The sequence below is a fragment of the Macaca thibetana genome, chromosome Y (genome assembly GCF_024542745.1).
Source record: "Macaca thibetana thibetana isolate TM-01 chromosome Y, ASM2454274v1, whole genome shotgun sequence".
NCBI classification, from domain to species: Eukaryota; Metazoa; Chordata; class Mammalia; order Primates; family Cercopithecidae; genus Macaca; species Macaca thibetana.
Genome location: NC_065599.1, coordinates 4,369,881 through 4,396,375, shown reverse-complemented (window position 1 = coordinate 4,396,375; position 26,495 = coordinate 4,369,881). Strand labels below are relative to the sequence as shown.

Sequence of the window (26,495 nt, the reverse complement as noted above, 5' to 3'; positions counted from 1 at the left end):
AGGCATCACGCTACCTGACTTCAAACTATACTACAAGGCTACAGTAACCAAAACAGCATGGTACTGGTACCAAAACAGAGATATAGACCAATGGAACAGAACCGAGTCCTCAGAAATAATACCACACATCTACAGCCATCTGATCCTTGACAAACCTGAGAGAAACAAGAAATGGGGAAAGGATTCCCTATTTAATAAATGGTGCTGGGAAAATTGGCTAGCCATAAGTAGAAAGCTGAAACTGGATCCTTTACTTACTCTTTATATGAAAATTAATTCAAGATGGATTAGAGACTTAAATGTTAGACCTAATACCATAAAAATCCTAGAGGAAAACCTAGGTAGTACCATTCAGGACATAGGCATGGGCAAAGACTTCATGTCTAAAACACCAAAAGCAACAGCAGCAAAAGCCAAAATTGACAAATGGGATCCAAATAAATTAAAGAGCTTCTGCACAGCAAAAGAAACTGCCATCAGAGTGAACAGGCAACCTACAGAATGGGAGAAAATTTTTGCAATCTACTCATCTGACAAAGGGCTAATATCCAGAACCTACAAAGAACTCAAACAAATTTACAAGAAAAAAACAAACAACCCCATCAAAAAGTGGGCAAAGGATATGAACAGATATTTCTCAAAAGAAGACATCCATACAGCCAACAGACACATGAAAAAATGCTCATCACCACTGGCCATCAGAGAAATGCAAATCAAAACCACAATGAGATACCATCTCATACCAGTTAGAATGGCAATCATTAAAAAGTCAGGAAACAACAGGTGCTGGAGAGGATGTGGAGAAATAGGAACACTTTTACACTGTTGGTGGGATTGTAAACTAGTTCAACCATTATGGAAAACAGTATGGCAATTCCTCAAGGATCTAGAACTAGATGTACCATATGACCCAGCCATCCCATTACTGGGTATATACCCAAAGGATTATAAATCCTGCTGCTATAAAGACACATGCACACGTATGTTTATTGTGGCACTATTCACAATAGCAAAGACTTGGAATCAACCCAAATGTCCATCAGTGACAGACTGGATTAAGAAAATGTGGCACATATACACCATGGAATACTATGCAGCCATCAAAAAGGATGAGTTTGTGTCCTTTGTAGGGACATGGATGCAGCTGGAAACCATCATTCTTAGCAAACTATCACAAGAACAGAAAACCAAACACCGCATCTTCTCACTCATAGGTGGGAACTGAACAATGAGATCACTTGGACTCAGGAAGGGGAACATAACACACTGGGGCCTATCATGGGGAGGGGGGAGGGAGGAAGGATTGCATTGGGAGTTATACCTGATGTAAATGACGAGTGGATTGGTGCTGACAAGTTGATGGCTGCAGCACACCAACATGGCACAAGTATACATATGTAACAAACCTGCACGTTATGCACATGTACCCTAGAACTCAAAATATAATAATAAAAAAAAAATACAAAATTAGCCAGGAGTGGTGATGTGTACCTGTAATCCCAGCCACTCAAGAGGGTGAGGCAGGAGAACTACTTGAATCCTGGAGGCAGAGGTTGCAGTGACTTGATTTCATGCCATTGTACTCTAGCATTGGTGACAGAGTGAAACTCCACCTTAAAAAAAGAAAATTGACTAAAAAGAGAATGCAATAGAAAAAATGTGTGATGTAAAATGTTAATGGTGATAAAATGAACTGAATTTCTGTGTAAAAGTTATAGATGCAAGTTTACAGTGATGACAAGACGTAAATGATAAGACAAATTATAGTCTTATCTTAATACTTTGTGTTTAAATGTAACGTATGTTCTTTAGGATAGTTATAGTCCATTTGTCTTTCTAGGAGGGACCAATGAGAATCTAGAAATGCTAGACACAAGTGATGGAAGCGTCTAGCTGTGCCCACCTGTGCCCCGACATAGGCAGTTCCATGGTTTGCTTCATTACTCAGGGCAAAGACTCTGATGCAAATGTGGTACACAGTCAATTTTTTTTCTTACTACATGATAGAAACTATAAATTTATCCCCATACAAAAGGGTATACTGCATATGCCCAAATGATAAATACAAGTGAATCACTGATCAGTAGGAGTACATTTTAAACCTCTTTAATTACAGAACAAATTATCTGAAAAAGTTTTGTTGTTTATCTCTGAGTTTTCTTACATGGGTTCTCAATCTCTAGCCATACTATATAGTTAGCATGCTACTCTTCACACAAATTAGACATTCTATATTATTCTCTTATTCTAATAATGGTATCTATACACCTCAGAGTTTAAAACAAGTCTCAGCTTTTTCTATATCCCCAATTAAAATAACATTTTAAGATTTAATCATCAGTGATTTTTGTAGTAATATTTTTGAAGGTATTTGATCAAGATGATTTACTTATGCACTTATCTGATTTCTCTTTCTTCTGAATACATCTGTTAAGTTGGAACAGGGATTTAAAATCTAAATTCAATGTTGGAATTTACAAGACTCAGTGAAACTAGGAAGTGCCGTTATGTGCAGACCAATATCTGGCAATGGTAATTGAAGACAAATAGGCTTCACCAGTCTCAAAGCCCTAGCTTCCATAGTGAGTCCACATTTCTCTTGGATCTTATCTACTTCAGCAAAAGAAAACCACCCAATAAACCAGGGCCTTGTGCCTTGGGTGGAAACTCCGAAGTCCTCTAGTCTCCTTTAACGGCCAAGGACACTGCCACTTTCCTCAATAATAATTACTGCAGCCCAAGGACGTTGGTAGCCTAGTGAGTGTAACTAGTGATGCCACAGTCTGGTCACACTGTGATAAAACACCAGAGCATCAACTATTAAAATGTTGACTTAGCCTTCCAAAATCTCTCTAAATATACCTTCAATATATATGGGTTTTCTTCATAACAACTGCTTTCTACCTACTTCCTGAACTAATGCATGGCCTTGTATTGTTTTCATGCTTGAAAATGATTCAAATGTTTATATTTAATATGAAACTGAATGCAGGATTTTATTTATGCTTAAACACTGTGATTAAAACCTTGTACTTTTAATCAGCACATGTCACATATGTAATTTGCTTGGTGAGAATTATCAAATTTTGACATAACTTTAGTGTATGTAGAAATCTGGGGCCATAAATAATCTCAGCTTAAATTTGCCTCTGTAAAGCCTGTAATTGTTTCATTTCTTGTATGACAGTATTTGCAACATGTTTCATGTATCTGTGGCAACTAAATAATTTAAACCAAATAAGTGGGTGTAATCAAGTTAAATGGAGTTAGATAGACTTAAAGGAAAACAAAATAAATCTGCTTAAGTTATCCTATTAGCCTGGCAAACTGACTTACACTTGTAATTCTAGTATTTGGGATCTGGACGTAGGAGGATGGCTTGAGGTCAGGAGCTGGATGCCAGCCTGGGTAACATAATGGGCTCCTTTATTCTATTGCCATTTTCACACTAGGGACTAGTTTAGTGGAGGACACTTTTTCCCCAGACAAGGGTTGCCCAGAGGAAGAAGGCAGTGAGGTGGACACGTTTGGGAGTGGGGACTGGCAGCTGGGCCCTGAGGGCCACATGGTAGGGTGGGACTTCTGGTGGGAGCAGTGTGACAGGGGGCAGGTGGGGCAGCAGGGCTGTCATGGGGACAGGGTGGGGCAGTGGGGGAATAGGGAGGATGGTTTCTGGTTGAAACTGTACCATCTCAGGTCATCCTCAGGCATTACATTCTTCACAGACAGGTATTACAGGTCGTCCTCAGGCATTACATTCAGGCCATAGACAGGTATAGTGTAAAGGCCAGTGTTTAGGGATCCTTGATCTATTACATATTTAAAACCACTAAAAGATGGTAAAATATTTAAAATGATCTATACCTAGAACATTTTGATTAGCTTTATTTAATCTTTTATGCAAATATCACACTGGGCATGGTGATTCACCCTTGAAATCCCATCACTTTGGTAGTCCCAGGCCGGCAGATTGTTTGAGCCAAGGAATTGGAGACCAGCTTGGGAAATATATGGAAAACCATGACTATTTAAAAAAACACAGAAAAAAATTGCCCAGTGAGCTGCATGGGAAGCTGACATGTGGGAGGAACAGTTGAGACTAGGTGGAGGAGGCTTTAGTGAGCAGTGCACTTTGGCAACAGGAGATGTCATCTCAAAAAAAAAAAAAAAAAAAACACAAAACATCACACTGTACCTCATAAATACATAGTTTTCAACTAAAATTATTTAAATGAGGCATCCTTCAAATTACAACTTAGGAAAATTACAATAGCTTTTCTTCTCTAATTTTTAGAAATGAGATTTTGTCACTTACATTTAAAATGCAGCATTTGTCCATGAAGTCAGTGCCCTTTTGCTCTGTATGTTAAAAATTGCACATATTTGAAGTAAAAAATAGTTATAAGATGTTAGCCTCTGGAAGGGAATTTTACTTGAATTTTCAATGCAGTATGGAATAAAATTTTATCTATTTAGCTTATTCATTTTTATCTAAATATAGATAATTTAATTTAATTAATTAATTAATTAATTTATTTATTTATTTATTTATTTATTTATTTACCATTTACAGCACAATGGTAGAAGCAGATCGTCCAGGCAAGCTTTTCATTGGTAGCATCAATAGAGAAGCCAATGAAAAGATGCTTAAAGAAGTATTTGCAAAACATGGTCCCCTATCAGAAGGTAACTCTTAAAGATGTGGGTATTTGTGTGTGTGTGTGTGTGTGTGTGTGTGTATTTTCATATGTATATTTCAATCTTTATATTTATAATATGTATGTTATATATATATTTTTAAAAATATGTATTTTTTCTAAGTGCATCGTATACATATGTTAAGATGCCTTATCATTTTAAACTCTTATTTTGAAGTATCTATTTGATATTTGGAAAAATCTCATAATAGCAGGTGAAGGGCCTGTGGTAAGGATCACTCACTACTTAGAAAGGAAAATGAGGAAAAGTAAATGTGTTGTGGAGTTAGGAACAAAATGAAATAAAATAAGCTGACTATAATGGTGACTTAATATTAAGAATCATAGTGGTGATATGAAATACAGTTATTTTCTGGTTTGATGTAACTTTCAGATGGTTAGTACCTTGGTGAGTCCATTATATAGATGTAAAATGTTTTTATATATTTTAGTTCTTTTGATAAAAGGGTTGAACCAGGAAGTCCAGAGACTTTGTGTTTAATATTTTTGAGAACCTGCAGATGCTAAGAATGCTGCCAAATACATGACTGGAAAGGAAAGAGTCCCTTAGTAACAATATTATAACTCTACTTTTCAATTAACAGTATTTGTAGGTCTTTTTACTATTACTAAAGTCTTGAAGATAGTAGAATGCCATATGGAGCAAAATTCTTTGTGCCATATACATGCAAGTGTAGTTGGAAGGGTACTGGAAATAACATTATATAAATTAATATATCATAACTTTTCCTATTTTTTATTTCAATACAAGTGAAAATAGATTTTCAGAGTGTATTCAATTAGGAAAAGAGGAAGTCAAATTGTCCCTGTTTGCAGATGACATGATTGTGTATTTAGAAAACCTCATCCTCTCAGTACGAAATCTCCTTAAGCTGATAAGCAACTTTAGCAAAGTCTCAGGATACAAAATCTATGTGCAAAAATCACAAAGATTCCTATACACCAATAACAGACAAACAGAGAGCCAAATCATGAGTGAACTCCCATTCGCAATTGCTTCAAAGAGCATAAAATACCTAGGAATCCAACTTACAAGGGATGTGAAGGACATCTTCAAGCAGAAGTACAAACCACTGCTCAACAAAATAAAAGAGGACACAAACAAATGGAAGAACATACCATGCTCATGGATAGGAAGAATCAATATAGTGAAAATGGCCATAATGCCCAAGGCAATTTATAGATTCAATGCCATCCCCGTTGAGCTACCAATGACTTTCTTCACAGAATTGGAAAAAAACTACTTTAAAGTTAATGTGGAACCAAAAAAGAGCCTACAGAGCCAAGACAATCTGAAGCCAAAAGAACAAAGCTGGAGGCATCATGCTACCTGACTTCGAACTATACTACAAGTCTGCAGTAACCAAAACAACATGGTACTGGTACCAAAACAGAGATATAGACCAATGGAACAGAACAGAGCCCTCAGAAATAATGCCACACATCTGCAACCATCTAATCTCTGGCAAACCTGACAAAAACAAGAAATAGGGAAAGGATTCCCTGTTTAATAAATGGTGCTGGGGAAACTGGCTAGCCATAAGTAGAAAGCTGAAACTGGATCCCTTCCTTACACTTTATGCATAAATTAATTCAAGATGGATTAAAGACTTAAATGTTAGGCCGAAAATCGTCAAAACCCTATCAAAAAACCTAGGCAATACCATTCAGGACATAGGCATGGGCAAGAGCTTCATGTCTAAAACACCAAAAACAATGGCAACAAAAGCCAAAATTGACAAATGGAATCTAATTAAACTAAAGAGCTTCTGCACAGCAAAAGAAACTATCCTCAGTGTGAAGAGGCAACATACAGAATGAGAGAAAATTTTTGCAGTCTACCCATCTGCCAAAGGGCTAATATCCTGAATCTACAAAGAAGTTAAACAAATTTACAAGAAAAAATGAAACAACCCCATCAAAAATGGGCAAAGGATATGAACAGACACTTCTCAAGAGAAGACATTTATGCAGCCAACAAACACATGAAAAAATGCTCATCATCACTCGCAATCAGAGAAATGCAAATCAAAACCATAGTGACGTACCATCTCACACCATTTAGATTGGTGATCATTAAAAAGTCAAGAAACAGGTGCTGGAGAGGATGTGGAGATATAGGAACACTTTTACACTGTTGATGGGACTGTAAACTAGTTCAGCCCTTGTTTAAGACAGTGTGGCAATTCTTCAAGGATCTAGAACTAGAAATACTATTTGACCCAGCAATCCCATTACTGGATATATACCAAAAGGATTATAAATCATTCTGCTATGAAGACACATGCACATGTATATTTATTGCAGCAGTATTCACAATAGCAAAGACTTAAAACCAACCAAAATGCTCATCAATGGTAGACTGGATTAAGAAAATGTGGCACATATACACCATGAAATACTATGCAGACATAAAAGAGGATAAGTTCATGTCCTTTGTAGGGACATGGATGCAGCTGGAAATCATCATTCTCAGCAAACTATCGCAAGGACAGAAAACCAAACACCACATGTTCTCACTCATAGGTGGGAATTGAACAATGAGATCACTTGGATACGGTGGATACGGTGCGGGGAACATCACACACCAGGGCCTGTAATGGAGTTGGGGGAAGGAGGAGGGATAGGAGTAGAAGACATAGCTAATGTAACTGAGGAGTTGATGGGTGCAGCACACCATCATGGCCCAAATATACATATGTAACAAACCTGCATGTTGTGCACATGTAGTTTAGAACTTAAAGTATAATCAATAAATAAAAAATGAAGAACATTAAAACCTAGAAGGAACCCTCCTGTAAATCAATGGAATAAGTCAACATTTATTAAATGCTATTAAAGGAATTACTTCCAATTCCTGGAAATACTTCTAGAACATATACAAACGGTAGAGAGACATCTAGACAGACTCACAGGAAGGAAATATTCATTCCCTTTTTCTGAAAATATGTTCTTGAAAAAGTATATTGAAATAAGACCTTACATTTAAGGAAATATTAAATACTTGAAAATAGAAAATAATATGAGAATATTAAAGTTGGATAACAGAAGAAGTAACTGACATTTTTACCCTATCCTGGCTCTTTTCTCCTAAGGATGTTTTTTTTCCTGTCACCAGAGTGATTTATATAACATGAATACCTAATTACTCATTTCCCCAATGTGTTTGAGAACTTGATTTGATCAAACCAATGGTCTCTTTTCCTATTGAGTCTTAAGTCTAGAGATTGTTTGCTTACTAAAGCTTTAAAATTTTATCTAATTCTATTAACTGTTGAATTCCTTTACATTTTAGTCAAGATCATTCCATTCTGGGCCCTTTAGAGCTTTTTTGCTTTATAACATTATCCCAATCTGTTTTTAGCTCCTGTTATTGTTTATGCTACCCCTAAAATGCTTTTTTGAACTTCTTGACAATTATCATTTCCTGTGTACGCCTCAAAAATAACAATTCATTATTCAAAAGCAACTTCAATTTTATATTTTCTTCCTCATTGCTTATCATAGGTATTTTGTATTCACTGTACCACGTATTAATCTATTGATTGTTATATTGTCTATTGTGAATATTTAAAGCTTCCTAGTTGCTTTTGTTTATGTTACATCTAGTACATTCCTAGCACATAGCAGAAAGTACATATTTATTCACTCTTATAAATTACTATTTTAAGCTGTAGTAGAAACCAAGAGTAGCTTTTGATTCATGACTTTGTGGTAAGTGTGTAAATAATTTTGTCTTACGTATAGTAATCTATGATAATTTCTTTTTTACTCCTAGTTTTCAAACACAAGAGCAGATAATTTGTGTAGATTTTTTTATTGTTTGTTTGTTTTGTTTTTTAAGACTGAATCTCACAGCTTCACCAGGCTGGATTGCATTGGGATGATCTGGGCTCACTGCTACTTCCCTGTCCCAAGTTCAAGCAATTCTCCACCTCAGCCTCCCAAGTAGCAGGGACTACAAGCACGTGCCACCATGTCCAGCTAATTTTTGCAGTTTTAGTAGAGACAGGGTTTCACCCTGTTGGCCAGGATGGTCTCTATCTCTTCACTTCGTGATCCGCCTGCGTCGGCCTCCCTAAGTGTTAGGATTATAGGCGTGAGCCACTGTGCCCTGCCAATGTAATTTCTAAATTACTTAATCTCCTAAATTACTTTATCTCAGGTATTTTAGTGTGTAAAACTAAATGTGAATGTTATATGAACATAAATGTTAAGTCGGAGCCAATAAAGGACGTTCGGAGAGTTTTCAGGGGAATTACAGTTTAAGGAATTTTTACTGACTGAAACACTGGGAAGGAAACAGCCATGCGCAAATCTGGGGAAAATGTTATGGGCCCAGAAATAACAAAAGAAGTTTCAAGATAGGAACAACTGGCGATGTGGCTGCAAGACGTCTTGTAAGAGATTTAAGATCTTCCCCTAAATAACATAAACCATGTAATTTTAAAATAGAGTTATTTGTTAGTTGAACTGTTTGCAAAAATTACTTTGGCCTATATAAAATATTATGCTGAAAAATGTTCTTGTGAAGTTAATTAGGACATTTAAGCATTTCTGAGAAATAACATGAAGTACTATATTAAGAATCATTAATTAGGAACATGTCTAAGGAAAAGAAAGAAATGAGTGGGGCAAGAAACCTTAATGAGATAAAACAAGGATCGCATTTACAGAAACATTTCTAGAGTAAATATGGAATTGTAAATCATATGGGCACATTTTATGTGTTAGCAGATTAAACAAGGAGCAACTCATAATGACTAATACGACTAATCACTTGTGTCCCACTGAAACTTTTAAATCAGTGATGTGAATAGAAAGATGAAGTGTATTATATATTGTAAAAAACAGATGTGCCACATTCTTCCATAGAATCTATAATGGTTAATATTTTTTGTTTGTTTGTTTGAGGTGTTATTTTTTCAATAATGGAGGAGTTTTCAAGGAATTTGAATATTAGGACTTGTGTTTGATCCCTTACTGGAAGGCATGTGTTCAGTAAATGTCTCAAATTTGGCATTGTGAAAGACGTGTTTTTTTAGGAGGGGAAAAAAAAGTTTGCTTTGGGATAAAATATCTAAAATTGAACCACAGGTGACATAAATCTGCTTGTAAAATGTGCTTAGGTTAAATGTGCCAGTGTTGTTGATAGTACCCTTGATACCTTTAGTCTTTGGATGGAAAAGCAATAAAAGTAGAACAAGCCAAGAAATCATCTTTCAAAGTGGTGGTTGGCAGAGACCACTAGCTTCTTCAAGAAACAGAAGCCCTTCAGGAAGTTTGAGAACTGCAAGAGGAAGTAGTGGAGGATCAAGAGAGTGGCTTCCCTCACATGATGGATGCTTGGGTAATGTTTTAAAATATAAAGATAGAACCATAGGACTAAAAGAAAATAAGTTTGAAGATATCAAAATTTCTCAATTTTGTATGTTTCCTTTATGAACAGAAAATTAACTTATTGATAAGCAAAATTATTTCTAAGTACTAAAGGTGTATGATAAGAATGATTGAATTAATATCTAAAATTTGTTTTAAAATTACTACAACTTTGCATCGAAGTAACACAAATTTCAAACAGAATTGAGTTTATGAATGCTGATTGCCTATACTCAACAGATTTTCTGTAGAACTCATTTATATTCATTATACTTTATAGAGTTTTCTACTTCTGGGCCCAGAACTTCTTATCAGTTGTATTATCAAAATACGATGGAACATTTAAAACTTTCCAACAGGAAAAAAGTAACTCAGTACTTAAAATTGATTTTTCAGTTTTTTGTGTGTGTGTATACATGTGCAAACATCTGTGCAAATCTATTGCTTTGTAATTTTCTTTTGGAGAGTTTGTACATTGGCCTGCCATAAAGCATTTTCAATTTAAGAAATGTAGAATTTTAATTTCTGAGAAGAGTCTGTGACTCTGGAAAAGTTTAAAACCACTGCTTCACAGATAAATATGTATCTTTCTTTGCTGGAGGATGAGCCACTGAAAATGATATTTATGAGTGATTTACACAATAGAAATGAGGGGTCAATTTCTACATAAAAAAGAAAAACAAACCATATATTCAAAAAAGTATATTGGATGGGCTGGGCAAGGTGGCTCATGCTTGTCATCTCAACACTTGAGGAGTATAGCGCGGTTGGACCATGAGGTTGGGAGTTCCAGACCAGCCTGCCCAACATGCTGAAACGCTGTCTCTCCTAAAGATACAAAAAATTAGCCTGGCATGGTGGCATTCACCTGTAATCCCAGCTACCTGGGAGGCTGAGGCAGGAGAATCACTGGAAACTGGGAGGCAGAAGCTGCAGTGATCCGAATTCATGCCATTGAACTCCAGCCTGGGCAATAGGGCAAGAGTCCATCTCAATAAATAGATGATAGATAGATAGATAGATACATACATACATACATACATACATGCATGCATACATACATACTAACATACATACATAAATAATAAACCTATCAGTTAACTAGTAGTATCTATGAATCAACCTTCAAAAATGTATCGCTTAATTTTATGTTTTAATGGCCAGATGTTTAATTAATTGCAGATTTTTTAAAGTTGAAATTGAAGTATTTACTCCATTTTAAGATGCATAGCTTCAAGTTTATATTGTCTCCATTGATCTTGAGGGTGAGGTTCAATAACACTTTGCCATGTGTGAGAATGTGCATATTCTAACCTGTAACACCACCTAGAAATTGGCATATGTCTACATTTTTGTAGCTATAAAAACATATTTTTATATTATTTATATGCAATTCTTAAAAATTATTAAAATTTAGCATAGTCTACTCTGAAAATTAGTGTTTCATAAGAGAATTGTAAGAATTCTATATTATGTTAACAAATTTTAGAGATATATATTTTCCTGTGTCATCTTTTGATATTGTAAATATTTGGGTTGCTTTCAATGGAATTTAGTGTATCTTTATGATATGTTTTGGAAATTTTCCTGATAACAATGACATAAACAGTAGTTTATCATGTTTAAAATATTTTTTCTTTATGTGTATTATACTTAAATATTTTACGGATAGATTTCTGCTCCCTGTTCACTCCCCACTTTTCTCACATTTCTCTGTCACACCAATATATTATGATTCTTGAGTTTCCTTCTAGATCTTCTAAATGGACTTTTGTTCCTTGAATTGTACCAGTTTCATATAGAAATGTTAATTTTATTAGTTTAGACAAATGTGTATTTGTAAGATTATAATATGTAGAAAATCTCCATAAACAACTAAAACTTAGCCATTTAAGAAACAGTGATGTTAGTTAACTAAAAAGATTTTGTTTGAAATACAGATGATGGCGGATACACTCTTGAAGAACATGAGTTCTTCTAGGGGGCTTTCCAATTGAAAGAGGTTCATCTTCAAGAAGTGGAGGTCCTCCTCCTAAAAAATCTGCTCCTTCTGCTGTGGCAAGAACCAATAGTTGGATGGGAGGCCAAGGTAAATTCTACCTCATGGAAAGACCGTAGTTTTTGCATGACTGAAAATAAGATATTTTAACTGGATGCTTAAATTTAAGTTCATCGAACAAAAGAGAAGTGACACATCATTGAGCATAATTATTGATAGATAGCTTTTATTATACTTTCTATCTCACTAGGTGAATTTCAGATTTATGGTGAAGAAATACTCAAGCTTCTCATTACAGATGAAAGAAGTGATTACAGTGAGGCCACTATTCCCTTTTTTGTGTGTTGTTTGTATGTGTGTGTGTGTTTGCTAGCTAATTCCCCTTAATGTTACTAAAAGTTCCTAGCAGTACTCCTTGATAGTAGCCTTCTTTATCTAATGAATTCTTCCATTTCCTAGGTACCCTGGTGGTGGTCCCTTAGTGTCCCAATATAAAAATTGCTTGTTCATTTTCTTTGTTGGGTTGAAGTCTTGCTCTTACAAGGTCAGAGTGCGTTGATGAGATGATGGTTTACTACAGCCTCAAATTCCTGGGCACAAGCAATTCTCCTGTTTCAGCCTCCTGAGTTGCTGCAACTATAGGCATGCACCGTCACCACACCTAACTAATTTTTTTACCCTGTTTTTTTGTAGAGGATATCACTACATTGTCAAAACTAACATTAAAGCCCAGGACTCAAGCAGTCCATCTGCCTCAGCCTTCCACACTAGCTCACAATTTGAGCCACTGAGCCTGGCCATCCAACTTCTGAGACCTCAGTATGCTTACATGCAAGGCATTATTGCTGCTTAAATGAAGAATCAAAAGAAGTACAAGAGCATTCAGCAGAAAATGAGTCACTGGGCTTAAATAGTATTTAAAAATAAAGTTAAGGCTTGAAAGGTAGACATAAAGGAGTCCAATATCCTTAAGGGGATATCACAGAAATACAGAGTTGTGAAATATAAGGGCATATAAATCAATAATTAAGATTGTGCTGGGATGTTTAAACATTAATACAAGATCCTTAGTGTATGATTTGAATTTATTTGATGAGAGAATTTAGAACTAAGCAACCTGAGGTGAGTAGTAGGATTGAATAGAAGTAATATTTTTGAGAAGGAGAATTGTAAGATTGCAGACTCAACAGAAGAAAGCAAGGCAGTAAATAAAAGTTCTTAGCAAAGAAGTTTAAGCAGAACAAATTAAAGTTGTTACTTAGTCTTCCATATACTAATATGGAGCAAATTGAAAACTACCATTTTCAATTTTACATTTCATATATAGAATATTGTGAAGATAGGTATTTATTGACTTCAGGATACACAAGCCAACACATTTCCATTGAAAAATTAGCCAGTGAACATATCACAGGTGAAAGACTGACATCTAAGGAATAGCACGTGAAGAGTATATTAAAGGAGAACCTTTTCTACTTGAAATAGCAATAATGTTCTAATGATCCCTGTAACAGTATTGCTTATTTCAATAAAAGTAAATCTGGACCATCATTAGAAAGTTTTCAGTAGTACATTTTAATTTGTCAACATTTAAGATAGAGTCAACCACTTAAAGGAGGTACAACTTTAAGTATAAATTTATAGGAGTATAAATTTATACTTAAGTTTATTAAGTTTAAACTTAAAGGAGGTATAATTTTTTTTTTTTTTTTTTTTGAGACGGAGTCTCGCTGTGTCGCCCAGGCTGGAGTGCAGTGACCGGATCTCAGCTCACTGCAAGCTCTGCCTCCCGGGTTTTTACGCCATTCTCCTGCCTCAGCCTCCCGAGTAGCCGGGACTACAGGCGCCCGCCACCTCGCCCGGCTAGTTTTTTGTATTTTTTAGTAGAGACGGGGTTTCACTGTGTTAGCCAGGATGGTCTCGAACTCCTGACCTCGTGATCCGCCCGTCTCGGCCTCCCAAAGTGCTGGGATTACAGGCTTGAGCCACCGCGCCCGGCCAAGGAGGTATAAATTTAGGTATAAATTTAAGATGCAGTCATTCAAAGGTAGCCTTATTTGTGTGTGTGAGGTGGATTGAACAACATGAGAAAATCCACCTTCTTCAGCTGAGAATGGACAATGTATGTACACTTTAAAATCTGTGAAGAGTTTGGTGGTTTCACATGTTTTTCCTGTGTCATTAGTAGTCATCAGTAATTCATATGAAAAGGAAAATAATCACTAAGTAGTTATTAACCATTACAAATGAACTTTTACTGAAGAATTGATGTCTGCCTTCAGCTATATTAGAAGAACTGGCCTTGGCGGGAGCCATGGGATTATCCCAAGTCATAAGAGATATTCACAGTGTCATGATTTAGTAATTTAGAGAACAAAGAACATAGTCATAGAAGAAATAATTGTAAAAGTTGTTTGAGAAGAGAACATAGTGTTTCAGATTTGGTAATCTTTACATTATGTTCCATTATTTTAATATGAAAGGTCCCATGTCACGTGGAAGAGAGAATTATGGAGGTCCTCTATGCAGAGAGCTAACCTCTTCCTGGAGAAATGACTATATGTCACCAAGAGATGATGATTATGCAACTAAGGAGAGGTAAAGGAAAAATGAAAAAAAAAAAGAAAAAAACAGTTGTGTTTTGTTATGGTGATGAAATTTACATAAAAAAATTAAATATTATAAGGGAAACAGTTAAGTGGCAATTAATACATTGTGTTGTGCAGCAGGTACCTCCATCGAGTTCCAAAACATTTTCGTCACTCCAAACTAAAACTCCAGCTACCAGTTAAGGAGGCCCTTCCATTTTTTCCCTTCGCTCAGCTGCTAGCAAACACCAATCTGTGTTCTGCGTCGGAGCTTACATGTTGTGGGCATTTAATGTAAATGGGTTCAAACACTTCATGACTTTTTGTATCTGTCTCCTTTCCTTTTTGTGATGTCCCAAAAGTTCATTTACATTATACCACTTAACTCTTCCACAAGCTGTTAACCCATTATTTTCTGTGGGTGGTTTCTACCACAGTATTTCTATGCACCAGTATTTGTTTGAGTAGGTTTATTCAATTCTGGATGTATATATAAGTGGAATTGCTTGGTACTATGATAACTATGTTTGTTTTATTGAGGAGCCACCACATTTCTATATAGTAGCTGCATCATTTTCCATTCCAACTAGCATTGTGTCAGGGTTCCAGTTTATCTACATCCTCTCAAACACTTGCTATTTCCTGCTTTTTAAAATTTATTGCCATTCTAGTGTGTGTGTAAAGTATGGTATCTCACTTTGGATTTGAAATGCATTTTCTGAATCACTGATTATGAGTATCTGTTCCATGTGCTTTTGGGGCATTTGTCTATTTTATTTGGAGAAATATCTATTTAGATGTTTGGTCTTTTAATTTTGTGTAATTCGTAAGTTATCTTTAAAAAAATTTAAAATAGGCCGGGAGCGGTGGCTCAAGCCTGTAATCCCAGCACTTTGGGAGGCCGAGACGGGCGGATCACGAGGTTAGGAGATCGAGACCATCCTGGCTAACCCAGTGAAACCACGTCTCTACTAAAAATACAAAAAACTAGCCGGGCGAGCTGGCGGGCGCCTGTAGTCCCAGCTACTCGGGAGGCTGAGGCAGGAGAATGGCGGGAACCCAGGAGGCGGAGCTTGCAGTGAGCTGAGATCAGGCCACTGCACTCCAGCCTGGGCGACAAAGCGAGACTCTGTCTCAAAAAAAAAAAAAAAAAAAAAAAAAAAAAAAAAAATTTTAAATAAGTAAAAAATAAATAAAAAGGGTACCTCCAACAAAGTGATAAAATAGGAGTCTCTAATTTATTCTTCCATCCACAAATGCAACAAAAAAAGGCACACCAACATCAATTCCCTGTGAGATAAATTCAGAAACTAATTGAGATACTCTTGAACATAGGATTATGAAAATACTCACTTAAAAAGAGGCAAGAAAAGCTGAATCATGATCTTGTTCTAGAGTTTGTGTCTGACACAGTGCCCTAGAATCAAAAGGAAATCTTATTTCACAGCTTGTCTCAGAGGACTGAAGAATTAAATTACATATGTAATGCCCCAGCTGTTAACAGCAGCTTCTCAACGAAATGATTCCTGACTTGCCACTCTCTGGATTCTAACACAGATTGGCATTTATAACTCTCCTAATACCTCCAAGATAAAAGAGGGATTTAAATAGACATTCAAACACTTCCAAAACTGTTTTCTCCTGGCTTACTGGATCTCAAGCAGTCAAGAAAGTTCAGCTCCCACTTTGTACCTCGAAGAACTGAGATTGTACATTTAACACCTTGACTTTTTTTTTTTTTCTTTTTTCTTTTGAGATGGAGTCTTGCTCTGTCACCCAGGCTGGAGTGCAATGGCACAGTCTTGGATCACTGCAGCCTCTGTCTCTTAGGTTTAAGTGATTCCCCTGCCTCAGTCTCCCAAGTAACTGAGATTATAGGTGCCTATCACCATGCCAGGCTAACTTTTGTGTTTTTTAGTAGAGACAAGGTTTCACCATTTTGGTCAGGCTGGTCTTGAACTCCTGACCTCAGGTTATCCATCCACCTCAGCCTCCCAAACTGCTGGGATTACAGTCATGAGCACCACAACCTGTCATGTGTTGACTTTTGTAGCTTCTACCCAGGTATCTTACTTCTAATTTTTACTTCTGGATCTGTCAACGTCCTCTGAGAGCAGGCACGTAGGCATTTCTCTTCAGTCTTCATCATCACTCACTCTATCAATATGCTGAGCTTCTAAATTTTCCTACCAAGAAGTCAAACTACCTAACTATTGCCCTGATTTCTCAGGTTGCTGCCTAAGAGTTTGAAAAGTAACTTGCCAATCTCTGGAAGCTAATGAATCCCAGCTCTTTGTAGTCCCAGGATTCTAAAGAGGAAAAACTGTTGTTTTACAATAACTCTGCATGACTTGTAATTTGGACATTTGTCCCTCCAAGCCTCTGGTTGAAATGTGGTCCTCCACACTGTAAATGGCACCTAGTGGGAAGTATTTGTTTGTGTCATGGGGCTGGATCCCTCATAAATGGTTTGGTGCCCTCGCCATAGTTAATAAGTGGATTTTGTGCTGTATTAGCTCCCACAGTGCAGCATGCATCCAAATAGTTGTTCAAAAAAGTCTGATACCTTCTCCCCTTCTCTCTCTTCTCCCCTTCTCTTTCTTGCTTTCTCCACATGTGACATGCCTGTTTTCCTTCTACCTTCTGTCATGAGTGGAAGCCTCGTGAGGCTGTCACTAGATGCAGATGCTGACACCACACATCTTTTACAATCTGCAGAGCCAGGAGCCAATGAAAGCTCTTTTGTTTATAAATTTTTTCAGTCTCATAGCCTTTCATAGGAACACAAACAGACTAAGACATGTATCTCGGGCTGATAACTTGTCTATATCAGTAAGCAGTGGAGCTCAGAGTTCACTATTTGCTGTGTTCCACAGAGGACAAAGAGGTGGTTTTCAATGGTCCCATGAGTTCTTCCTTAAATCCAACCGTTGGCTTACTGTAGCTTTCAGTTTCTCCATGGATACACCCCAACCTTTTAAACTCCTCCTTTAGGACCAGTGTTTTGTTGTTGTTGTTCATATTTATTTATTTATTGAGATTCACTCTATCACCTAGGTCAGAGTGCAGTAGCATGATCTCAGCTCACTTTGACCTCTACCTCCTGGGTTCAAGAGATAGTGCTGCCTCAACCTTCCAAGTAGCTGGGACTACAGTCATGTGCCACCAGGCCTGACTAATTGTTTTGTTTTGTATGTTTAGTAGAGAGCAGATTTCACCATGTTAGCCAGGGTGATCTCAACCTCTTGACCTCATGATATGCTTCAGCCTCCCAAAGTGCTGGGGTTACAGACGTGAGCCCCTGTGCTCAGCCTGGACCATGCTTTTAACTTGTCCATTTCTAGGGTCTGTTGTGACAGAATAGGCATTCTGTGATTCTGCTAACTTCCTCCCTCTCTGCAAAAAACCTCAACTCACAACTATCCTTAGACAAGGACACTGTAGTGAATGATTCTATAACTTGGGATTTAATCTATGATAAGTTTTCAAAGACTATGGAACTGAGAATAGCCACACACATAGGATAAAGGAATAGTTTTATTTTTATGCCTTTTCTCCTCCCCAAGCCAGCACAGTGTTGCATACAAAAAATTTCCCTGGACCCACAGTTTCTTCAGAGACAAGAGAGTTGAAGGTGTACATTCAGCCTTTCCTTTTCCATTTTGCGGTTCTTCACATAATGTTCTCTCTAGTCTTCCCCTGTGGGAAACATTGGGGATATCAGACAACTGGGGCCAGTTACAAACAAACTACATGGATGGAGCTCACAGTGACCATAACAGTAATCTTCTTGGTGGCTTTACATTCTAGCCAGCAGAAGTGCACCATCAGACAAACTAGGCAGCAGCATTATTCTGCAGCAGCCAACTATGGTTGATGGGTCAGCCAGGCTCAAATCCCTGGCCAGCTGCCAAATCCCACCCTAGTTTTCTCTGCAAAACTTCCAAGGCTGTGAAAAAGAGGCAGCTTGGTGATTTTCTACAGAAGAGGCATGCGATCGCACCCAATCCCAGCTGCCATACTTTCGACCATCATAGCCCTGTGTGTTCCACCCATTTCTAGGCTGAAAAGCAGAGCAATTTAATGGTTAAGGATGAATTTCTGGCCATACTTGGACCCAGTGGACAAGTAGCTTTTATAATAAGCCCTGGTACCCCTTGAAGGAAGTTCGCTTCTGATATATCTAGTGGAAATCACTGGGGCATTAGAATCTCTAGAGCATGTGACTTTACTGAGAAACAGAGAATCTCAGTCTCAGCTCCAGTGCCTTCCACTGCTGTTGAGAATAAACTTCCCTGCTGGGGAATGTGCCAGTCTGAGTCAGTGAATGTAGTCTATCCAGGCTCTGTCCAGCAGAAAATGGATCTAGACTCTCCAGCCTCTGTCCCCTCTAGGGAGGACCCACTCTCAGCTCTGGCTCTTCCACTTTAATCAGGGAACTATATAATCTTTGAGAAACTTTCTGGGAATTATGTAACTTTCTTAGCAGAGACCAGGATCTAAGTTATCTGTTTAAGAGCAGATGTCAAGGGAGCTGATTTTCAGCCCCAGGCCCTCCTGCTGTAAGTAGGAAACTAGCCCATCTGCGCAGAGACCTTCCAGTAGCCATCACAGCCAAAATTACAGGCATGCCATTCCCTGTTCCACAACGGAATTTAAATGGACCCAGTCTCAGCTCCAGCTGGTCAAATTTTAATTTCTGAAATGGAATCATTAGTAGTAAATAACCTACGAGCCAAAAAAACAAAACAAAACAAAAAAACAGCCCAGGAACCGATAGATTCCAGATGCATTCCACCAGATCTACAAAGAGCTGCATCATATTCCGTTGTGTGGGTGATCCTACTTTATTCAACTCATTATGTATGTATGCTTACACCCCCCTACACACACACACACACACATACGCATAAAACACCCACCTATGTTTCATGTTCTCTCAAAAACCTGCAGTGGAAATGTCAAGCTGTCCTCTGGTATCATCTGTAGGCTGAGTGGGGAAAGACCCACTCCTTTGCTTGCATTACATTGTTGCCAGCAGCCTTGTCCACAATGGCAGTTTTTCAGTGGTTTCTTACAGCTCTCTAGAGAACCTGCAATTATGTTTATTTATATGGCTTACAATATATTCGTTAGGCTTTATCTCTAAACTTGAGCCTGGGTACAGTGGCTCAAGCCTGTAATTTCAGTAGTTTGAGAGGCTGATGGTAGAGGATCCTCTGAGCCCAAAAGTCTGAGACTACAGTGATGTATGATTCAGCCTGGTGACAGAGCAAGACCCTGCCTCTAAGTAAATAGGTAATAAAAATATAACTGATCGCAATATTTTTGTTTTACAGTTTGGAAACACAAATTTCCTTGATCAAATATATGAAAATTTGATAGTAACTAACACAGTTCATTGCTTGTTCATGGGAATCAATGCAGGAAAGTAGTAGGATTGGATGCACTTTCCCATTAATGCTTGAACTTAATGAACTTAATATGCTTAATGCATATTGTGATGATAAGGGGTGAGTTTGGGTCAGGAAGTCTTTCTGCCAGAGCTATGGAAACTGTAGAAATATCAAAACTGTAGAAATAAAACCCTCCACAGGTCAGGAAACAAAACAGTCTTTACTGGCAATAATAACTATAAAATCTTTTGCAGATTTCATTTCATTTTTAATTTAGTTTAGGCAGCATAACAGAGACTACACTGCCCCTAGTAGTATGCGATTCGATGACAAATGTCAATTAGATTTGATTGTTGAAAACTGCAAGATTCTTAGTTAATATCAAAGTTACATGAGTAATTTTGACAATATATACAGCTTATTTTAAAGTTTCAGTAGGTTCAATACACTCCTAAATATTATTTTAAACATAGTTCAAAATTCATGTAAATAGGCAAAATGGCAAGTTTTTATTTTTATTCATTTCCTTTTGATTTTATGCCTTCCATTCTCTCCTTTCTCTCCCTTCCCTTCCCTTCCATCCCCTCCCCTCCCCTCCCCTCCCTGTTCCTTTTCTTTCGTTTCCTTTCCTTTCGTTTCCTTTCCTTTCCTTTCCTTTCCTTTCCTTTCCTTTCCTTTCCTTTCCTTTCCTTTCCTTTCCTTTCCTTTCCTTTCCTTTCCTTTCCTTTCCTTCTCTCTTTCTCTCTCTCTCTCTCTCTTTCTTTTCTTTTCTTTTTTCTTTTTTTCACTATCTCTGTCTTTCTCTTTGATTTTTTTTTAAGACAGAATTGTTAGGCAGGAATCTAGACCCAACATGGCGGCGTTACCCGGCATAGCAGGCCTTTTGTTAAAGACTCCCTTCACCCTTGTACACACCTGCAGACTTACATGCATCAGAGTTGTTGCTGGGCAACCACACTCCCCCATGACCTGCAGCTCACCTGCATTCCACAAGTTCATAAACAGCAGTTTCGGTTGGCAGTTTCCAAAGACCCCTTCCTCGTGACCCTTACTTAACTCCTGCCCTAGTAGTTTCAAGACCCCCCAGGCCCTGTTTGCACAACCAGCTTCCCTACCTCTCCGGTTGTAAGAAGTCACTACCCTCCTCCCTCAATGCAACTTCTTCAGCCCATACCTTTGGACCGAGGAACCTCACCGGCAAGCCCTAATAACAGCTATTCTCACTGCCATTTGCCTTGTGACTTCGTTCCCGGTTCAGCTCCAGCCTCAGTTTACCCTTATAGGTACTATACACTCCTGGCTCTTCCACACACTTAGCACGACCTCTTCAACCAGACAGAGTCCAATTCCAACAGGCCCATTTGTGCCTCTGGCCAATATCCTATTCCCCTATTCAACTCACTCCCTGACCCCTACAAACCACTGTACGTCACAGGTCTGTTTACCATCTCTATAGAGTTTTCTATACTGTCATAGAAATGTGATCATACCACATGTGATCTCTTCACACTGGCTTTTTTTGTTGTTATTGTTTTTTAATTATTCTATAATTCCTCAAAAAGAAGCCTGCATATGTTGTACCACAGAAAACTGATGTTAATAAAACATAGTCTAAGCTCTACTTAGAAAAAAATAAAAAAAATTATGCTAGTACATATTGTTGCATTTATCCTGTAATTTTTTGTTAACGATTTCTACAATCAGATTGTAAGCTGCAGTTAATGAGACAATGTGCTGAATTAATGTGATACTTTACTATGTAGAGATATCTTTCAGCCAAGTGACTCCTATACAGATGCCTGCGGGGGTCTGTCCCACTGATGCCTGTGGGGGTCTGTCCCACAGACCCTTATCCAACAATGGATTAATAAAGTACACTGACACCCAGCTATTCTGCTTTGTCTGTTCAGCTGAGTGTCCAGGCCATGGACACACTCCAGGTAGAATGCTGTAAACAGTTGTGACCATGTCCTGATCAGCTAGAGAGACTCACATTTTCAGTAAAGATTAATTGACAAAGGCTTGAGTCAACAATACTAAAGGGTAATTGACATTGTGGGCTTCCCAAGTTGAAAGCTATTAAGCACCCATGGTAAATCAAAGATTAGACTTAGGACTGATCACATGAATAAACAAGCTAGTTAGATAAATTTCCCAAATTCCTTTGTTTCTATTCTAATTTGTTTAAGGGGATGAGGCCACCTTCAGCCAAGTTTATTACTGGAGCTTATGCAAACCCCCCAGGCCTTCTAAGAAGGGTTGTAATTTTCCCCACCATCCTGACTGAACTCCTACAGATGTCAAAGCAGCAACAGGAATTTATAGAGTACAACTAGTTTCTGCAGGAATTGGAAAAAAACCATTGATTTCAATTTCAGTATATATTTTGCAATGTCGAATACTTGACACATATTAGAACTCTAGAGGTTTTACTTCTTAAACCTGCTTATTCAAAAGTGAGCCAAAATATGAAATCACATGTTTTTGGTCTGTAAGTTTTACTTCACCTTTCACAAAACCCTCCACTGCCTCAGATTCACATTTGAAGGGAGAGAGTTATTTATTAAAAGATTCCTCACTGTTCTTTTCCTTTTTTGATTTTAGACATAAGAAGTAAAAGTTCTGATAATTTCAACAGTGCACACTTTAAATAATAATAAAAGCCAGTAGTGATCTCACAAGATAGGTGAATAGGAACAGCTTCGATCTGCAGCTTGCAGTGAGACCAACCCAAAAGATGTGTGATTTCTGCATTTCCACCTGAGGTACACAGTTCATCTCATTGGGACTGGTTAGAGAGTGAGTGCAGCCCATGAAAGGCAAGCAGAAGTAGGGTGACGTGTTACCTCACCCAGGAAGTGCAAGGGACGAGGAACTCCTTCTCCTAGCTGACGACAGCCATCTGGGGCTGTGCTACCCAGCCCAGATACTGCAGTTTTCTCATTTTTGTAACCTGCGGAACAGGAAATTCCCTAGTGTGCCTACACAACCACAGCCCTGGATTTCAAACACAAAATTGTGTGACGCTTGGGCAGATGCTGAGCTAACCTCAAAAGATTATTTTTATACCACAGTGGCACCTGGAACCCCAGTGAGAGAGAATCATTCACTACCCTGGAAATGAGGCCGAAGCTAGGGAGACAAGTGGTCTCACTCAGCATGTCGCACTCCCATGGAGCACAGCAAGCCCTAATAAAAGGCTATTCTCACTGCCATATGCCTTCTGTCTTTGTTCTCCTCACTGCAATCTCCCCATTCCGGGTCCAAATAATTCTCCAGTCACACTCTCCTGAGTAGCTGCGACTGCAGGCATATGACAAAAAAAAAAACCTGGCTTTTTTTTTTTTTTTTTTTTTGGTATTTTTAGTAGAGACCTGGTTTCACAATGTTTGCTCAGGCTGGTCTCAAACTCCTGTCCTCAAGTGATGCAGCCACCTCAGCCTTTCAAAATGCTGGGATTCCAATCATGAACCACAATGTTCACCAAGTTTTATGCATTTCTCTCCTGTTGGGAACAAGCCCTGTAAAATCTGGCTATAAACTGGCCCCAAAACTGTCGATAAACAAGATCTCTACAGCACTGTGACCTGTTCATGATGGCCTTAACGCCCACACTGGAAGGTTTTGGGTTCACAAGAATGAGGGCAAGGAACACCTGGCCCGCCCAGGGTCGAAAAGTGCTTAAAGGCATTCTTAAGCCACACACAATAGCATTAGTGATCTGTGCCTTAAGGACATGCTCCTGCTGCAGTTAACTAGTCCAACCTATTCTTTTAATTAGGCCCATCTCTTCGTTTCTCATAAGGTATACTTTTAGTCTATTTAATATCTATAGAAACAATGCTGATGACTGGCTTGCTATTAATAAATACATGGGTAAATCTCTGTTCAGGGCTCTCAGCTCTAAAGATTGTGAGACCCCTGATTTCCCACTTCACACCACTATGTTTATGTGTGCGTGTCTTTAATTCCTCTAGTGCTGTTGGGTTAGGTCTCCCCTACCAAGCTGGTCACGGCGCTCTCCTTAGTCATCTCTCCTATCTCTTTTATTTTTTTATTTCATTTTATTTCTGAGACAGTCTTGCTCTGGTGCCCAGGCTGGAGTGCAGTGGTGTGATCTCACTTCACTGCAAACTCCATCCCTGGAGTTCAATGGATTCTCCTACATCAGCCTTGTGAGTAGCTGGTGTTACATCCATGGGCCACCAAGCCTGGCTAGTTTTGGTATGATATTAGACATGGGATCTTGCCATGTTGGCCAGGCTTGCCTCAAACTCCCGACATCAAGAGATCTGCCCACCTCAGCCTGCCAAACTGCTGGGAGTGCAGGTGTGAGCATCCGTGCCCTGCTTCATACCTCTTTTAAAGCTCAGTTGATAAACAATATTGTCTTCTTGGAATGCTTTATGTTTACAAAACAACTATAGCACTATTATTTAGCCCCTTCAGATAAAATGTGATAACACACAAAACATACAGACACAGTCAGTCATCAAAAAATCAGTGTAGGCCAGAACCTAAAATGAAAGATGAGTTGTGCAGTTGCCTAGAATTAAATCAGACCAGAGTTGACCCATATGAAACCAAGAGATTCGTGAACAGAGGCTTTCAAAAATCTCCATCAGATACATGTTAGATTATTCTCCATCCATAGCAAGGGGACAGTAAAGATCTCTTGTGTTTAGAAGAGCCTTGATGGTTTGACTTTTCCAGCGTATTAGCATTTGTGACATTGGCCTTTAAAGCTCTCCTCAATTACTCAAATCAACAGACAACTCAGTTTTTCTTGGAGTCTAAAGTGCTTTTCCAAATTATCTAAAACTTAGTGGCTCATAACAGTAATTACAATTTACTAACTATCAGTCTGCAATCTTCCACAGTCTCTCAGCCAAATGATTGGGTTCAGTGGCACTCAGGAGGATACAATTTAGTGATGACTCAAGATGGGGACATTGGCAGATGTCTTCTCATCTCTCTGGTGTCATGGCTACCATGATTCAAATAGCAGGGGCTGAACTACTGAGATCCTCAGGCATCTTCTTTTATTTCTGTGAATCTCCCCATGGGATGTCCCTTCTGCATAGTGTTATCAGGGTGTTAGACTTTGTGATCTGGTCTGGGGCTCCTGAGGGCTTTGTCCCCATGAAAGCAGGAGACTTAGGCAGAGCTGTGTCACCTTTTCTTACCTAGTCCAGAGGGGGTACAGTATCCAGAAAATGCTTGCTCTGTTTTCTATTCATTAGAAGCAAGTGCTATGTTCAGTCACATTAGGAATATTTTCAAAAGGGGTTTTCAGAGAATTTCAGTGTTTTAGACCATTACAGTGACCATGCCTAATAATTTCTTATTTTTATAAGTGCTGGATGGGTTTTACCCAACATTGTAGCAGTTACAGACTTCTAAGCTTAAAACCTATATGTCATAGCTCTGAACATTTGGTTACATGTTGAAATAACCCTCAAGTAAAAAGTGATTTTGAAATGAGAGCTATAAATAAATAAAATATATGACATAAACTCATAAATATCTGGATGAAATTCTTATAAAGAGGTCAACCTTAAAAATGTCATGTGGCCTAATGTGCCACTCTTTTACTATTTCTATGAATATTACTTGAACAGGAGGACAAGGACTCAGGGGTCTGCTGGATAGTCCTGCACCTTGAAACAGTGGCTGGGGCACCAGGAGTAACACTTCCGACGAACACTGTGTGGTGAGGATGAGGAGTATATCTGGGTTAAAGAGGGTGTCAGCATAATGTGACTTGGAAGAGAGGTACACCTGGTAGGGTGACGAGGATCGATGTCTCCCACACGTATTGAAATCCCCCATGCCCAGCTGTAGCAGAGTTAATCCTTCAGCTTGTGCTGGGCTAACAGGTGTGTTCGGGAAGCAGCTCCCTTGCCTGGGAAGGATCACACCATTCCCTTGCTATGCAGCAGAATGAGGCTTGTTGCTTCTGCTCTGTCTGTTCCAGCCGTTTCCCTTCCCATTATCCCACTGCTGGGTGAGGAGGCAGTACCCCAGAATGCAGAAGGGCCCCTGGACTGTTGACAGTGCCTGTGGGTGGCTAGGTACCAGAAGATTCCTCACTGAGCCTCCTGTGGGCTTGGAGGCTGGGAAGGGACACCCATGGGGTACTGGCTATTCCAGAGTCCAGGGGCCCATCCCAGAGAAGACCGGGGGCAGTCGTAAGCCTGTGGAGCAACAATCTAGGTGGAAGAGCTGTATCTGCCATGACTGACATCATTAGGGCAAGACACCCGCCAGGTGGAGAGCTGGGCTTATGCATTTTATCCCTGTCCTGAAGAGACCCTGCATGCCTGCATCTCCTGGGACCAGTGAACCGAGGGACCCCCCTCTGGGGTCACTCATGACCATAAGCTTAGGATCTTCTGTGCCTTACTTCCTATCC

The 26,495-nt window shown here is 38.6% G+C and overlaps 1 pseudogene across 1 annotated transcript; it reads left to right on the top strand.

Moving 5' to 3' along the window:
• Nucleotides 1–4,577: 4,577 nt before the first annotated feature.
• On the top strand, nt 4,578–18,561 carry LOC126947216 (RNA-binding motif protein, Y chromosome, family 1 member A1-like; annotated as a pseudogene). The gene is made up of 6 exons (XR_007722966.1): nt 4,578–4,686; nt 5,150–5,259; nt 9,892–10,068; nt 12,038–12,186; nt 14,580–14,694; nt 18,495–18,561. The product of XR_007722966.1 is annotated as an RNA-binding motif protein, Y chromosome, family 1 member A1-like (transcript).
• The last annotated feature ends 7,934 nt before the right edge of the window (nt 18,562–26,495 follow it).